The sequence below is a fragment of the Ambystoma mexicanum genome, chromosome 11 (genome assembly GCF_040938575.1).
Source record: "Ambystoma mexicanum isolate Mex_15411 chromosome 11, UKY_AmexF1_1, whole genome shotgun sequence".
NCBI classification, from domain to species: domain Eukaryota; kingdom Metazoa; phylum Chordata; class Amphibia; order Caudata; family Ambystomatidae; genus Ambystoma; species Ambystoma mexicanum.
This window is the reverse complement of record NC_090934.1, coordinates 1,271,743,570-1,271,758,633: the sequence shown is the minus strand read 5'-3', so window position 1 is coordinate 1,271,758,633 and position 15,064 is coordinate 1,271,743,570. Positions and strand designations below refer to the sequence as shown.

General features: G+C 45.7%; 1 long non-coding RNA gene and 1 other non-coding gene across 2 annotated transcripts in view; one reads left to right on the top strand and one right to left on the bottom strand.

Moving 5' to 3' along the window:
• Positions 1-359: 359 nt before the first annotated feature.
• TRNAH-GUG (transfer RNA histidin (anticodon GUG)) lies at positions 360-431 on the bottom strand. The gene has a single exon. It is a non-coding gene; the product is annotated as a tRNA-His (tRNA).
• A 584-nt stretch (positions 432-1,015) lies between these two features.
• The window catches only part of LOC138504318 (uncharacterized), a 64,713-nt gene continuing 50,664 nt past the window's right edge, over positions 1,016-15,064 (top strand). The window contains exon 1 of the long non-coding RNA XR_011279822.1: positions 1,016-1,296. This is a non-coding gene — a long non-coding RNA (uncharacterized lncRNA). The remainder of the gene's footprint in view (positions 1,297-15,064) is intronic.

Genomic DNA, 15,064 nt, shown 5'->3' with positions numbered 1-15,064 from the left:
CGGGTGAGACAGCCCTTCACAAGGCGGGTAAAAAGCATAACCCATTATAAAATAATCGTTGGACACGTATATATAACGATTTATGTTAAGAGCTAAGAAAGTGTCCGGGGAAGATTAAAGTTTTAGTGAATTTGAGAAAAACTAGTCGTGAAAAAGTAATTTGTGCAACAGTGTGTACAAATCGAGCTTGACATGAATGCTAACATAGACTCTATATAGCAAGCAATGTGCCATTAAACGTTATAAATTGTGTCATGTAAAAAATGTATGGTAAAGGCAAATTGTGTCATGTAAAAAATTGTAATTTTAAGGGCAAAATAAAAATTCTGCCCAACTGCCGTGACATTGCCTCACCGCAATGCCGTGACTCGGATTCGAACCGAGGTTGCTGCGGCCACAACGCAGAGTACTAACCACTATACGATCACGGCGAGCTACTTGGGCTCTGAAACATTTGCCCGCCTTTTCTTTTTATCACCTTCAACAAACGTGTGTCAAGTATGGTTACGCATTACGTTATAGCTTGCGCTTTAGCCAATAATAAAGGAGCTCGTTTGCATACATGATCTTGACGCTGGTGCACGTCAGGTTCAGGCACGTTCAAATAAATCATTTAATTATGTTTCTGCAAGGCGCGCGCGCATGAGATAGTTGCCTGACCCAAGCATGGCTGACGAGCATGCGTGTCCCGGTTTACACTTAAAGAAAAAAAAAAACGTTTATGTCAGAGGAAGAACTGTCAAGCTACGCCACTCGCTGGCGTAGTGCATTGTTTAGGATACGTGACGTCTGCGACTCTGATGCAAACTTCTTGATGAGCAAGAAAGACTGAGAAAGACTTCTGCTCAGGAAAACAGACCTCTGAAAAATGATTAGGGGGTTGACAGAAAGTAAACATCCGTGGCGCACGGAAAGAAGCGGGATGAACGGGGACGCAATGGAGATAAGGGGAGTGTGTCTACGGCGTCCATAACAGAGCAGGGGAGCAAAGAGCAGATGGATGGAATGGGAGCAGATGGATGGAATGGGGAGGTACAGTCAAGAGTAGAAATTTGGGTGCATCGCATTGGGTACTGGTCAGAGTAGAGAGGGGTTGCGACTGAATTGCCAGTGCGCCCATTGAATAACGTGTATTTTTTTTGTTATTGTACCTTCGCTGCCCTTTTCAGTGCCAGTGAGGTGCTTATATTCGTCTCATCTCAAAGGTCACCCTCCGAGGGAAGAAGAATGATTTCACACATGGGGATGGATTTTACTTTGCTGGTTTCACGTTTGTCGACCCGTTCAAATTAAAAGGTGGGTGAAAAAAATACGTTTTCGCTTTTCCAGGTGCGATCTCCATTACCCCTCTTTCTCGTTTTTACACGTAAAGCTCCCCCGTCATGACCATGTCTATGTACCAGGATGTACCTTTTAATAAAGGTAGACTCTTGCCGGTGTAACATCAGTTTTTGTTATCTGTCAGACAATTGCTCATTATTCATGTTCTACACCGTGTGCTCATGGCGTGTGTGTCCACCTGGTCCATGTGCTGGGCTTGGGTGATCCCAAGCAGCTTGACAAATCCGTGTGACCAAGGCACTCTTGTTTCCTGCATGCCCGCAGCTCTGGGTTGGATGGCCTGTGCATACATGCCAACCCTCCAGATTTATGAAGGAGACTCCCGTCTTTTCAGTGAAAAATATTGCTATTTTTCACATTCTCCCACCTAAAATAATTCTAGCCCCAAAACATTCCTATGGGAAAATTTACATCTCTCGATATCTCTGATGAAATCTCTCTCCCAGGTGCTTTGGAATGTTGGCATGTATGCCTGTGTGATCACAGGTCCAGCCCTACAACAATGGCGACGAGGGGTTAGGAACCCCCTGCAGTAACCGGCGAGCGAGCCGCAAAGGCGTTGAAGCTGATGCTGTGTGTTCGGAGCGAAGGAGCCCCTGCTGGTTACTGAAGCTAGTAATCCTGCTCAGGTTGGACTAGGGGCCTCAGACAGTGTTTTCCTTCAATGCTCTGTGATTGGAGCTCTCTTCAACAAAAAAAAAGGGAGAAGTCCACATGCTCCATGACCGGAGCAGTGGGAGGAAAGGCTTGATCCTCATGGGTTCAGTGACCAGAGCTTGGAAAAAAAGTGACTGTGCGTACTCCGTGTTCGGAGCAACGATACCCAAAGAAGGAGCATCTGTGTGCTCCTATGCTCTGACGGAGCTGAAAGCATTTGTGTTCCCGGTCCTTGTGTGGTAATTCCGTGGTTGGAGCTTGTTGAGAAGGCCACCAATAAGTCCTGGGAGGCAACAGCTCCTGCCTGGGGGAGAGAAAGGGTGTGTGCTCCGTGCTCGGATCAGTAACTAAATAAATAAGAATTCCCCTGCAGTATGCGCTGGGATCAGAGCAGAAAAAAAGAAAATGTGAACTTATTTGCTGGTTACTTAGTGATCTGTAGTGCGACCTCCGCTGCAGCTTGTTGGGAAACTGCTTCTGCCTGAAGGGGAATAGTGGAGAAGGTGATTCCTGTGTGCTCTGGGATCATAGCTGAAGAGGCAGACACTCGGAGCCTGCCAGACAAGGCAGTTTCAGTCAATACAGGTACTGCTGGGCCTGGGAGTATTGTGTCTTCACAGTGGAGTGCCCTGGATTTTGGGTGCCTAGTGTCTCCAGCAGAAAGGATGTGCCAGAGCACTTTTTAACAGGTGCTCTCCATTTACCAAGACCCAATAGTGAAAGGTGTGCCCAAACACACCAAGGACCACACAATCTGAGGCACACACCGTAATATCACCCAGATAGGCCGTAACAGCCCCACGCAATACCCATACAAGACAGAGCTACTAGCATCAATTTATTAAGTGGTGCTTGCCTAATATACACCCAAACAACACAAGAGAGAGGACCTCACTGTGTCATCGCCATGAGAGACGCAGAGGAAGAGTGCCCCTGAGGCTGACAGAGTAGACAGTCAACTGGCACCATTAAGTTAATTTGGCATAGGGCCCCATCCAGCCTTGGGCCCCGATGGACTGCATGGGTTGAAAGACTTGAGCTGTACTTCGAGGCTGTCGAGGTCCGCGATGGGGCGGTTGACCATGCTAAACTCTGCAGTCCCAGCAGTCCAAAAGCTGTATAAGACACTTCGGCCTAGAGATCCATCGTATGCAGCTGCCATCGAGATACAAGATGAGTACTTTTTGCCCACGATTACCCTCAATTATGAGCGGTTCAGGCTGACGTTGGCCCGGCAGAACGAGGGTGAGAACCTGGATGCATTCCATGGAAGGATGAGGCACCTTGCACTATAATGTGTACAGGCGCATTATAAATGAGTTATCATATCATGTGCATTAGGAAACAATGAGGATGATGAGATCAGTAAGCAGGTCATCTTTGCCTGTAGCTCTGCATAAGAGAACCCTGGTGAGGATCCTGGAGATGGGGCGATCTCATGAACTTTAGCTGTGTCAATGCAGAAGGTCAACCTGGGGGAGGTCTGTGCAGTGGGGAAGGCACAGGGAAGCAGGGCCTTTAGGAAAGGTGAATGGCCCGGGAAGGACATCGACGCTGGAGGTGGCCCATCATGCACCCAGTGTGGATTGGACCTACCGCACGCAAATGAGTGCCCGGCCAAAGGACACACATGTGGGAAGTGCGGAAAGGCAGACCGTTTTGCAAGAGTCTTTCTCCAGCTATGCCATCAAGGGAGTATATCAGTCGAAGAGTGGGAGGACCACAGCCCAGACCACCTGTGGCTCACCTTGTGCCCACAGAAGAGGGCCAATCTGGGAAGAAGAAGATGTTTCCTTCCTGTTTAGTGCCTGGGAAGATAAGCAGGAGTTCTATCATCAGTCCAAGGGGAAAGCTCCATCAGGAGACTGGAGCAAGACTCCATGGCGTGAGCGGAGTGAGAAGTTTGACCCAGGGATCTAGGATCACCATTTTAATGAAACGACGGTTGTCCCAGACATCAGGGGCAGAGTTGTTGCTGAGTGGTGCAATCCTGCAGTACACTCCATACCTGACTGTTCCTGAGCAGAGTCCCTTTGCTCTGTCTACCCTGCTGGCTGACTGGGAGGAGCTGGTGCTAAGACCCCAGTTTGGCCGCGGAGTGGTTGCTGAGTGGTGCATTCCTGCAGTACACTCCATACCTGGCTGTTCCTGAGCAGAGTCCTTTTGCTCTGTCTACCCTGCTGGCTGACTGGGAGGAGCTGGTGTTAACACCCCAGTTTGACCGCAGAGCGGCCGCGGAGTGGTTGCTTAGTGGGACAGTCATGACAGGCAGGATGCCGGTGGCGAAGGAGCCTGAGGAGGGCCGCTTGAGAAGCACCCGACCTTGTCGAGATGGAGCTTCTTCTCAAGAAAAAGAGAACGAGGATCTGGCTGCAGAAGAGCTGATGGAGCCAAGAGGTAAAAGAAAGATGGGTGTAGGACTTGCACCTTCTTCTACAACATCAAGAAGTAGACTACCGCGTGTGTCGGTATTAAAACCCCAAAACAACAACTTTATTAACATCACGTACTCTCCTAACAAGCCCGTTGTCAGTGCCCCCCCAATTCTCTCTAGTACCCGAAATACCTCACCCCAGGTCTGCCCTGTATTTGATTTCGGGGAAGTTCTTGGGTCACCATCGCAGAGAGGGTTGAAGGAGATGACGGTGGGGGGAGGGCTTATGGACTACCACGCCACAGAAGCAGTCACCGAAACAGCAATAGTGCTGAAGAGCCTAGCAGATACAAACTATGAAAATAATAATGGACCGGTAGAATATTCGGGACAACTCATGGCGAGTAAAAAAATACATCACCCAGTCCCACTTACCTTGCCGAGGGGGCCAACGATGTTGCCTGGGGTAGCGCTGCCTCAGGGTCATCGGAATGCTGAGTTTTTGGGAGCGCTGGGGGAGCCATTGGCGGTGGACGAGCCTTCCAGCGTCCTGCTGCAGTGCCGCAGGCCCTCTTGGGGACGGTGGCAGTTGAGGTCCATGCGCCTGAAGATGACGCAGACCTGGGTGTGCTGGCGGCTGTGGAAGGAGGCGAGCCCGGGCCGTCTTTGCAGGTCGACCTGGGCGAGGAGGAGTAGCACTCGGGACCTGCCGCCGCCGGCTTGAGCAGCAAGATCCGGAGGAGAGGGAACCTCGGTCTGCTCTGCCGGCTGCGAGTGATGTAGCCCCTGCAGAGGGGGAGAAGCAGAGCGTAGCTTGCGAGGCAGCGGTCGAGAAGGGGGCAGAGACTGAAATACCCCCTTCAGTTAGTGAAAACACTGATCCCTGCTGGCAGCCTCTCTTCATTGAGGAAAATAAACCAGTAAAAAGAAAAGAATGTGCAACAACAACGGCAAAACGAAAGAAACTGATACCTGGGAAACACATAACTAAACCCTATTACAGAGGGACAAGCCAAAGGAATAAAATAACCAAAATACATGCCCAAAATCTTGTGGCAAATTTTTATAAGAAAAAGGGGGAAAGTATGGACCTACCGCAGAAAGAAATCTCAGATGTTGAGCTATTAGAAGGCTGGGAGGCGGTAGAAGAATCTATCCTCCCAGAGCCAACATCTAACAGCCCTCAGGAGGTGGGGGGCAGCAAAACTGGTGACGCTAGATAAATCTGCACCATTTCAAATGCCAATTAGATGGCACTTTGGGAAACCACCTCCCGCTATGCCTAACCCCCCTCCATCTATACAGGCAACAGGTTTGGAGATAACAGATCTTAACTTGAACACCACAAAATCGAAAAGGATCCCCCACCAGAGGATGAGAGGGGGGAATCTAACAGTGGATCTCTGTTTGGACACCCGCAAGGAGACGATTCAGTTTACACTCGCCATGACCATCGGAAGGCTTTAAGGAGTCCCCCTAGGCGTGTGGATGTCATAAACGCCACCAAAAAAAATTCACGACAAAGCCACTACCCTCTGGAAGCTATGGTAAACTAACATGTTTACCAGAGACGTGTACCCTGCCAAGTAGGTCTAGGGAGGGAAGAAACTCACTACACAGGGGCTCAAGGGAAACACTGTAAAAGAAACTGGATCTAATGGGAGTAATGTCCACGGTGATGATTGCACTTGCTCCCTTTAGTAAATTGTATGAAGCCCTGAACAACTCAGTGAGAGACCAAGCAGCAATCATGGGTTTAATGCACACTAAGTTAACATATCTAGAAAAGTACATAATGATTAAAGAAGTGAGATGAGAACACAAGGGAGCAAGATACATCGTGTGCAATGGACTTGGAGATAAAAGCACAAGAAACCCAGACTAGTGATAACTGCCCGAATAAAATCAGCGAGTTGAAAGCCGGTGAAAAAAACGTGAGCACGCAGGATAACGGCTACATTAACATAGACTGCTTAGATATAACACTGATTACAATTGAAAACGTAACGGGGAACAAATCACAAGTTAAACCATCAAACATAAAACAGAACTTGAAAACTTCTTTAATAAGAAATCCAAACTCTCGGATAAGTCAGTATTAAAAGCAGGACTGAGCCCTGATAAAGTAGAAGTTAAGAGAGTGGTCTTAAAAACACTGACTCCAACAAATGCCGGCGAGACGCATTGCAGTAGCCAAACGAAAAACAGGGAACAGTAAAATAGTCAAGGAAACATCATCGGACAAAAGAGAGTCGAGAAAAAGGAAATTCTTGGAGGAAGAGAAAGTGGAGGAAGAGGTCAACTCTATGGAGGCCTTACTGAATTTAAGCACATACACGGTCAAAGACTGAATCGGACATACCATTGCCCAAGTCTAGAGCACGAAAAGCAAGTGTGCCAAGATGTGCCGAAGTAACAGATCTAAATTTAAAGAACAAGAGAGGTCGGACGTATAGTTAGGACCAGTTCAGAACCTTGGAAGACAAACATATGGCACAGGAGCTTCGTTCCTTCAACGCTTCAAAGAAAATAATAGATAGTAATTCTCTCCAGGACAAAGGTGGACATGGGCTAAGCACAGGACGCTCTAGACCTTCGCATAGAGAGATCAACGCCAAGAGGAAGTCAGAGAACCTTTCAAGCCACATTCTACAAAGTAAAGCCAGAGAACAGAGTAGGGGTCGAGTAATCCGTGATCCAAGTAAGGAACGGACATGGAGCTCAACGAATAAACTCATCAAGACCAACTGTTGCGTCTTCAAAATGGAGAGAATAAAAGAAAAATCAGACGGTTTTAGGCCAAGCAGGAATACAATGTTGCATATTTTTTGCCAAGTCCCCAATTTACGGCAATTGACCTCACAAGACCTAAAAACATTGAAGCCTGTGAGAAAGGCCGGAAAGATCGGACCTACTTACACATAACATCTGCATTAGTAAGCAATATTTTAAAAACATAGATACACAATCTTCGTTATCTGGGATATGATCTGAAAGAAACACAGGAAAGCACTAGGCCTAGGGGCTGTGAAACTCAAAGAAGTTCAAAGAGGGGATTATTTGCCAATAAGAGAGAAAACAGTGCCTGGACAAAAAAGGTACGAACAAGGTGAGAACAACCATCGGCAGAGCAGAAAGTATTTATCACTAGATGAACAGCCCGACCATCGACTGCATGGCATACACAAGTCTAACAAAAAGCAGTCTTGGGAGGGGGGGGGTGGGGGGGGATGGGGGACTTGCGCCTCACCAAGAAAACAAGCAATTCTCTGAGGCAAATCGATCAAGCAAAATGGAAAGATGGCCTAAAGGCCCTGGAGAAAAAATAAGAATCACAATAGACCAAAGTCCTAGAAGAAACACTAGAGACGAGAGTGGTATCGAAGATAGGAGCCTCAACCCACAGCAGAATCGGATGTGGGTGTGAAAAACGCGACAATATACAAGAAAGATCTAGCAATTAGCGGATAGAAAGCCCCCTATGAGCCAACTGGTGAAGCCGCACCATCTGATAATGGGCTCATGGAACACACGAGGGTTTTCCCACCTGACGGCAAGATCAGACGTCAACCTGGGAACTTTCGATATCTTGTGTTTACAAGAGACATGGTTGACAGTGAAGCCACATCTTAATGGTTACGCCCTGACCTTTACTCCAGCACAGAAGGGAAGTGCAGGAAGACCAAGGTCCGGCCTTTTGACGGCAGTAAGATCAGGAAGTGGCCTAGAGCGCCTGGCAGAATTATATCTCTTCCCCCTTCATTCAGGCCACCAGATTAGGGTGGCAATTCGATAGTGGAGAAATGGGAAATAAAAACTTTTACCAGAAAATTCTGGTTATCAATACATACTGGAATCCAGCAGAGATCGCCTCTGATCAATATTTGGAGTGTATTGACAACCTATTGGAAGAAGAGTGCGAAAACCAACAATCAGATCACATTATAATAAATGGAGATTTAAATTGCACGGTGGAGGACGGTGTTATTCCCACAAGTGTGAGATCTACGGCTGGCGGGGAGAGAGCCAAGAGATGGGAATATCTAATGGAGAAATGGGATTTATATAACCTCCACTGGTTGAGATCCAAAAAGAACAAGGAGATTCCCACATGGCAAAGAAGTGATCAAAAAGGGACTATTGACCACACAATCGTGTCCAGGGACCTACTGAGTATGATCAAATCTTTCAACGTGGTAGAAACTGACAACAGTGACCACAATATCCTAATAACTACATGGTATTTACAAAGACCTGCGCAAGATCATATGACACAAGGGCTGGAAATAGGCCATAGAGGTAATCGCCTAAAGCTAACTGCCAAAAGCATAAGTGAAATATCGAAGGCTTATAAAAACAGCATCAAGAAACTTAAAGATAAAGCACCCGAACCCATAACAGTTGATTACGTGCCGCTATTGGAAGTATACCGTACAACAAAGCTACAAGGGGGCTCAACTTACAAAGCACACAAACACAGTTATAACAAGGTCTTGGTTGCGCAAAGAGCGACCTTGAGGAAAATTCAACGAATAACGAAAAATACCAACTCAATCAAGCTGCATAACGGATACCGCCAAGCTCAATGCCAGTATAAAAACTGGGTGAGGCACCACCGTGCAAGTCTCCTTCAACAGGACGCTGTTCTCTGGATATTGGGTAGTTTTATTGTCGCTTCTTCAATCTGTATTGTCCCGTGTTTGTTTTGGTCCCGGTGTTTGGTTTGCAGAGTATCGCATCTAAGCTAAATCTAAACCAATAAATAAGTACAATTTTAGTGTGGGCAAATTCAAACGAAGCGGATGCCAAATCAGTACAGTTCTAGTGTGGCTACGTTCAAAAGCAATGCTGCTAACTCATTACAATGCAAATGTGGCTAAATTCGAAAGGAGCGGACGCCAAATCAGTATGGGTCTAGTGTGGCTAAATTCTAAAGCATCAGGGTACAGTTCTAGTGCGGTTCAGTTCAAAGCAGTGGATGCCAAATCCGTACAGTTCTAGAGTGGCTAAATTCAAAAGCAGTGTCATCTAACTCATTACAATTCTATTGTGGCTAAATTAAAAGCTGTTGGAAACCAAGTTTTTTTTAAACAATTGTTATTGGTTTTAACAATCAAACACAACAACCAAAACAAACCAAACAGTATATTCCAGTCTTAACATATCTTGTATCATGTTTTAACCACTGTTATCCACCTCCCTACCCCCCCGAGCATAGCTGGAAACCAGGTTAGTACAGATTCTAGTGTGGCAAGATTCAAAAGCGGCATTAAGTAAATCTGTACCATTCTAGTGTGGTTACATTAAAATCGCCCATAACCAACTTAATACAGTTCTAGTGCTCCAAAATTCTAAAGCAGCAGGGTAAAGTTCTAGTGTGGTTCAATTAAAATCAGCAGATGCCAAATCAGTACAGTTCTAGAGTCGCTAAATTCAAAAGCAGAGGGTTGTGGTACTGGTGTGGCTAAATTCAAAAGCAGCGGGTTGCAATTCTAACGCAGCTAAATTCAAAAGCAAATGTTATGAAACCCCACAGTGGCAGGATTAAAAGTGGATAAGATTCGAAACATCAGCACTCAAAATGGTGCAAATCTAACAGTATCAAAATTCAAATGGGGAGAAACTTCACAGTTTCAAAATCCAGATGTGAAACCTTGCAGTGTCCGGATTGAAATGTGGTGAAGGAATGGTTTCTCATTCCACACACTCTGCACTCCCCACCGTGCCTGGGACTCAGTGATCTGCTCCCCACTGTCTTCCCCCATGCTGAAATTGCCACCCCCTGCTAGCTCCCTGCTCCTTTTTTCTCTGCTTCCCTCACTGTGTTCATCCCCCGATGATTGTAAAGCGCTCCACTGCTTCCCGAAAGTGCTCAATAAATACCCTAATAATAATAATAAAAGACTCAGAGTAGCAAATTCAAATGTTGTGAAATCTTACAGTCAGTGCTCTAGATAAGATTTGGAAGTGGGAGTATTTTACTACCTATTTTTTAAAGTTGGGAGTAAAATGATATTTTTGGGAGTAAAAATGTAAAATCACGTGTAAAATGTTTTAACTGAAAAACAGAAATGTTTTTGAAAAAATGGCTTCTTTGCCCCTAGTTATTCATGCACATTAAAAGATACATGTTAAATGTTAAAGGTATTTGTAACGCGCACCGTCACCAACGGAATTGGTCCCCAGGCGCTCAGGCGGATCTGTAAATGGTAAAGGTGGGATGGGTTAGTAAGGTGAAGAAGGGAGTAGGATAGTGAGAGGAGTGGTGTTCTGTTGGCAGCTTCAACTCGGTATACACCGGGTGCTGAACCTTGGTGCGGGTATCGGATCAGAGTCAGTCCGTGTGTGCTGTTGTTCCGGCTTGTGTTGTTGCAGTGTTGTGAAGTGCGTGCGGCTTGTTGTGCGAGAGATGGTTGTGTGAGTTTATTGAGTGAGATAAGTATGCAGAGTTTGAGCTTATATTGGTAAGTGGGTTACCTGACCTTTACCATGCTAACATTCACAGTTCTGTCTGAGTGTGGCGCTTGTTGGCCTTCACATTCCCATCTAGACGCGGCGCAGTCCAGGGTTTAGGACTCCCTCCAGGTGCGGTCATGCCAACATTCACACTTTTATCTATATGCGGGGCAGGCTAGAGTTTAGAGATCCGTCCAGGTGTGGGCATGCTAACATTCACAACTCCATCCGAACGCCACGCAGGCTGGTGTTCACAACTCTAAGTGTGGCACATACTAGCATTCACGTTTTTTCTAGGCGCGGGAATGTTATCCTTCAGTCAATCCTATCCAGATGTGACGCAGGCCAACGTCTATCTAGGTGCGTCTGCCGGTCTGGATATGTTCGTCCGGTACGTATGAATGGGAGAGTCATTTGAGGGCTTTCGGCTGGGTCTAGGTATGTGGTCAGTCTTTGTAGCCTTTCTTTGTGGCTATTTTCCATGAGGTCTTATGCTCTGTCGAGTGGTTGGTTCTTTGGTTTGAGTGTTTGTCCAATTTGAGAGTGGCCGAGGTTGGAGTTACTTTCATCATTATTTGAATGTCTGGGCATTCTAGTGCGTCTCCGTTGCGGTAACGCTTTGAAGAGCCATGATTTGAGGAGTTTCCTGAATGCTAGGTGGTTTGTTGTATTCTGTATATTCTTAGGTAGGTCATTCCAGGTTTCTCTTCTTTCAATCATGCATTGTAGTTTCCTCCTGTGGGCCCACATGCACTACTGGTCCAAACATATGTATGTTGCTGTGTGAGTTGGGAGTATTGTTACTCCACATTTGTATTTTTGATGAGTATATGCTAATTGTTATTTAGTAAAAGTGGCCGATACATCCCTTATCTGTAGGACTGCTTACAGTGATAGGATTGAAATGTGGTGAAACCTCACAGTAGCAATATTCAAATCTGGTGAAACCTTACAGTAGCAATATTCAAATGTGGTGAAAACTAACAGTGATACTATTCAAATGTGGTGAAGCCTTACAGTAGCAAAATACAAATGTGGTGGGACCTCACATTAGCAAGATTCAAATGTGCTGAAACCCCACAGTAGTAAAATTCAAATGTGGCGAAACCTTACAGTGGCATATGTGCTGAAACTTCACAGTAGCAAGATTCAAATGTGGCGAAAGCCCAAAGTAGCAAAATCCAAATGTGGTGAAACCTCACAGTGGCAAATGTGCTGAAACCCCACAGTAGCAAAGTTTAAATGTGTGAAAACCTCACAGTAGCAATATTCAAATGTGGCAAAACCCCACAGTAGAAAAATGTCCAATGTGGTGAAACCCCACAGTAGCAACTGTCAAAGTGGCAAGGTTCGAAACTGCTAAGTTCCAGGTGGCGAGACTTCACAATAGCAGGATTTAGACCTGAGATTTCCATGTGGTAAACAAATTATTAATTGAAGCTTTTGTGAGTATGTTGCAGCGTCTTTTGTAGATAAACAGAGGGTGGGTGAGGCATGCACTCTGGTTCCCAGTGTAAGATACCTGCTGCATTTCAAGTTGCTGTTCTCCTCCAAGCGCTTTCATGTCTCTAACAATCATCAGGGAGGCTGTCTTTTCATGTGTTTCAAATTTGTCTCAGTAGGTCTTAAGGAATTGTGGCAGCTGTAGACTGTTTAAGATAACCAGGAACCAACTCCCCTCCAAAAGCACAATTTTCCCTGTGCGGGGAGGGGGGAAAACCAATGATGTGGCTCTCCTGCCGCTGCTTCTAACCGCTGGCTCTAAAGCCCGGGACTTCTGAACCAATTTTGTAGAAAAACAGAGGGTGGGTGAGGCGCGTCCCTTACCTTTTGTCTGTGGTCCTCTGTGTCGCTGGTGGGGGCTACAGTGCAGTGTGCCAGGAACAGGGCAACACGAGTCACCCTTATCCATTGCCCTTCACCGGCAGCTCTGGGCAGATCCTGTAAGAGTGCTGTTTGGGTCACTTGACCCCCAGCAGCACTGATAGGGGCATGGGGCTTCCTTTTTAAAATTAGAATGGTGGGGCTGAAGGTCACAATGGAAAGGGGGTGGGCGCGGGGCTTTGTTTTTTTAAATTAAAATGGAGGGACTATGGGTCACAGTGGAACGGGCTTGGGGCTTCGTTTCTTAAAATTAAGGTGGAGGGGCTGAGGGTCACAGTGGAGGAGGGGGGGGGGCTTTGGTTTATGGTTGTTGACCAGAACGGCCTTCACTGACCTGGGTGGGTGGTGGTGCTCGCCGATCCCAAGCGGTGGTGGGAAGCAAGTTTTACAATTAGTCTTATAATTCTGGAACTTGTAGTTTTCCCAAATTGCAAATGTGAAAGAAAGTTAAAGGTAAAAGTCCCATAACTCAAAGGAAAAACCAGGACTGGATTGTCTCTTTGTGCAAGGTTATCTACACTGTGGGCACAGACCTCAGCAGCAAGCACCTAACATGCTGAGTTGTCTGTGTTCCAGGAGGATATGAGCTGTGTAGGTGTGGCTGGCGCATTAACAGCCCTGTAGTTACACAGTTGATTTAGGAGTAAGATGCAGACACTCTCACAGGCGCTTTAGATATGCTAATGTACGTTTTTAATTGTTTTGTTTCTGTTGAGGCAGCCCTTGGCTCTAGTTGGAAAGGGGGAGAGTGGCGATCCCATGCAGGTAGGCAGTCTTACACCGACAAAGTACCAGACCTGGAGCCTTTGGTGCTGCTGTCCCTGCTCACTTGCACTCATGATTAAAATACAAAATAACAAAGAGAATGCAGCACAACATCAACAATTCAAAGAAAACTATGTTTGAAATATGTGGAATTCGGTTCTTTAAATGAGATGACCGTATCTGTGGGGCTGGGCACAAAGAATGGGTGAGGGCATGTGCTAAAATGAAGAAACGTAAGTTATATGTGTTTTATATATAGAGTTCATGCTAAATTCCTCTTGAGTCTCAGAACTGAAATAGTCGTTCTTACCAGATTTAATGTTACTAAGGAGATGTGGTCTATGTAACTAGGAGAGTGGCAGATTCCTGTGCGAGTTGTACATATCGATAACACTGTGGAATCTGCAGACACTGGGTCTAATGCAAATAAAACCCTCTGAGGCGTTTCTCATGAATCTTGTGTAACCTGGAGATCAGTGGATCTTTGACACTGAGGGTATGTGGTCTGCAGTAGAGCCTTGTCGGCAGCCTGTGGGTTCCAATATCAGTAAGGTGGTTTAGGGGTAAACTAGATTGCTGCAGACCTCAAGGTAAAACGTTCCTGCTAGATATAGGCGTTTATGAGACACTGAATGTTGCTTTGCAGCAACTCCAGAACATGTATTCAAGCGGATGCTGTGAAGGTCAAGGTTCAGACTTCTTCTCGATTCAGGTGTACACTTCTCTTATTTGTTAGGGTATTTCACCTGTGGTTTGTCTGAAGGAGTTGTGGAAGTGAAATTATGGGTACAAACTATACACAATCTAACTTCTGCTTCCTGCCAAGCCTGTTCAATTAGCAAGCCTCAACCCCACCCATCACAATTATGTGTCGCATATAACAATTCTCAACATTTGAAACATTCTGAATTGTTTAAAAACCTAGTTGTTCTCTCACTAGGGACAACACTTGAACAAAACCAGCTTTACAGCTAAGAGGCATGCACACAAACCCATTTTTACTCCCTAAAAACAGGAAAATATGCCCAACAAAAATGGGAAATAACGAACATATAAGAGCCTAACCTCTGCTCCTACCTCAATGTTCCTCTAATATTTTCAAATCCATGACCAGCAGAGCAGTCACATAGGAAGGACCTCTCGTGATATTACTGCTCAATCTTAAGAGGAATTTTAATGGGAAAGAACACCTTTTAATAAGCATAAAGTAACCTTATTGTCATAGCTAATTACTTTTCTACTCCCTGAAAAATCACTTGATTCCATGTTAGCAGTAAAATATCTTCTGCACTCTTCTTGGAACCCTGCCATAGGGAGTTAAATGAGAGGGCACATAATACAGCTTTTGATTTTTTTTTTTTAATCTCCCTACCTTACTGCAGCCTAGTCAACATTCAACAACGACCTTACAGAGGTTTCTTAGGGCGCATCAAAGTACATCACATATATTTTCCTTTTAAGTTAATGGCTGCAGTGCTCAGCGCTACAGATGAATGACTGCCTTCTTTTGTAACTAGGAAACGAACCTTTGTAATTCCCAGTTGTTAGTTAAACAAGATGTATGAGGATGCTAGTGTCATGAGCACT